The sequence below is a fragment of the Manduca sexta genome, chromosome 20, assembly GCF_014839805.1.
Source record: "Manduca sexta isolate Smith_Timp_Sample1 chromosome 20, JHU_Msex_v1.0, whole genome shotgun sequence".
In the NCBI taxonomy this organism is placed as follows: Eukaryota; Metazoa; Arthropoda; class Insecta; order Lepidoptera; family Sphingidae; genus Manduca; species Manduca sexta.
Window position 1 is genome coordinate 11,957,915 of NC_051134.1, and position 2,943 is coordinate 11,960,857.

Genomic DNA, 2,943 nt, shown 5'->3' on the forward strand with positions numbered 1-2,943 from the left:
CTTCATAACCTACACAAATATGTTATTAGGACCATCTGTATTTTTTTAATTACTTAATTAGTTTTATCCAAATTAAGTTTATAAAGGAATAGTTTTCTTTTTATTTGAAATTAAAATATATATTTGTAGGGCGATAGAAAAATCTAATAATCGATGTGAAGATACTAAGTAACCGAATAAAGTTGTATCGATTTTAATAAAAAACACGCTTGAATTTATGCTTATTTTAAGATAAAACTTATCTCGAAAACAACGTCGATTGTCGGTAGAATTTCGCACGTAATGAAATATTATTTGCATACGATTTCATCCCACTTCGCTTGTAACGCTTGTCATAAATTGAGTTACTTATTCGCCAGCCCTCTGTATCTCTTATGGAAATCAACGGTTGTGCTCAAATCGGTTTTTCATCGTTCCTTTGAAGTTTATGGGTTTGGTTATTATTTCGGATGCCGTATGGATAATTTGAGAAAAAATTGGATTTTATTTGTTCGTGTTTTTTGTATCCATATTATCGTATGGTTAAAAAGTGGTAAATAATTCAAATATATTAATGAAGTATCAGGTACTTTTCGTGACTTCGCCGATGTGAATGTCATTTTAGAATATTTATAAAATGATTAAATGGTATAAAAAAGTAGCTTGTATTAGTTTTTAAAGTTTAAGCGTACTCCATACATAATTTTATCAAAATGAGTTCAATGTTTAAACGTGAAAGCATAATGGACGCAAGTTGCGGAGTTGCTTAAGTATTTCCAATATTAGTATATGGGTGGATGACTCAGGGCTCTCAACTAAAGGATGTTCTACCTAAATTAAAGGAGAGTAATAGCGGGACGGAATTTTTAGGTGCGTATATCTTCATATGTATACTAAGGGGCCCTTTGGACTTTTTAAATTTATCTTTCCAATTGTATTTATTAATTTATCTACCCATTAGGTAACATCTAGTACATTTCATCGTTACTAAGAATATGGTGTTTAATAAGAAACAAAGGTTTCCTTTTTTATTTTAAACAAATGACTATAAATTTAAAACAACCGTCAGTTTTACTCTGTGGTGAATATTTACATTGTATATGGTAATATTATAAACTGGATATGCATTGGTTGTTGTTTATTTGTTTTGAAATGGTGGAACATCTATAACATTCATACCATCACCTACAATTTCAAGTATTTTTTAAAAAGTAGATACACAAATTCATATTTGTAAGTTGATACACAAATTCATATTTGTAAACTTAAAACGAGAAAGAAATTATTAGGGGGATTTTCGAAACAAATTTGGGCATTTCTTCTTTATTATGGACTTAACGTAAGGGGTAAATATTATTGGTAGTTGGTAACACTAGGATCATTATTACTTTATATCCATGCCTATGAGAAATCGGTAAATATGTAATATAATTCATATAAATTTTCAATAAAAGAATGTTCAATGTCTCCGTTTCTGGAGAAATAATAGCAAATTGCCAATAAAACGCTTTATAGAGTGTGCATCATCTTTACACTCGTTCACACAACGGAGCAACTCATTCAACAATACGTACATAAATTAAAAATTAAAAGAAAATAAATGAGAAATAAATTAGATTTGTTTTGTACCAGAATAACCACAATGTAACGATTTTAACGTACCGATCTGTACTCACAGTCATTTAATATTTAAGGATGATAAGAGATCTTCGTAGATGTCATATTATGGGCGCCGTATAACCGGGCAGGATACGTGATCTGAAAATGTATCGTCATTATACGCAGACGCGGCTTCGGCTGAAATTTATGGACATACGTCGCAAAGCAATGGGCGCCAGTCCCGCTTTCATCGTGATATTCTTACGTTCTATTGTCCAGACATTGCTTTAAGTCCGGTTTACACTATGCCACCGGTATTTAAGGGTTCAAAAAGTTGAGGCGTGAATTTTAAAGTAATCTGTTAAGGTCGATTTTCGTTCTTGCGAATCGCAGGTTCTGAACACCTTTTTATAATTATTTCTTAAGATATTTGATATAATAAAACTCCGTGATATTGCTAGGCTGCTAGCTTTTTCAGTTCAAAAATCCAAATTCCTTTTAAAGTTTCAACATACAGCAGACGCTGGGTGGCGCAGCCCTTAGCAAAAGGTTTCCGTTAGTGCTCTTTGAGTACGGTAGCATAAAATATATGAGTAGTACGCGTGCAATTTATTTCTGAAAGCACTTATTAAATAAATCTAAAATATGTGCTTGGCAAAAAACGCTCTAATATACTCTGATTTGCTATATTATTTTCGCAGACTACGAAAATAAGTCGTACGATTGAGAACGCAATAACAAAATATAGTTGTGCGATTTTCTTACTGCGGTCATGTAGGTAATCTAGCAGAGAAAGTGTAACGTCGGGCTTCCATTGTACGCGTAGTGGGCTGCGAGTACACCTTAACATTTTCCGCTATAACAGATTATGAGTCTCTTTATGAACGTGTACTTAAGCTGATAATATTCCTTCAAATTGGTATGTATTATTGATTAATATTTCTGCTAGCTACGATCGTTTATGATTGCAATTTGTACCGTAATGGTATTGAAAAAATGCAATCAATAAAACGTTTATTAGCTGATTTTACCTATTGTCTTACGGACAATTATTGGCAATGACGTAATTAATTCTTTCTCTAAACACCAGTTACGTACTTACGTTTTCTCTGGAAATGTGTGTTGACTCACACGTTCATTAGCTTTTCGCAATTCTCTTAGATATATATAATACTTCAGAAAAATCAAGAGTATAAAGGGAACGCGAACAGTACGGAATCTTATTTAAAATCACAAAGCGAGTACATCGATATATTTTGTTAATCACATAAATATTTATAGAAAAAAATACGAATCATATCCGTAAAACTCACACTTCTACCAACAATTTTCTCTTGTAAAATGGCGTAAATAAATTTTATTTAA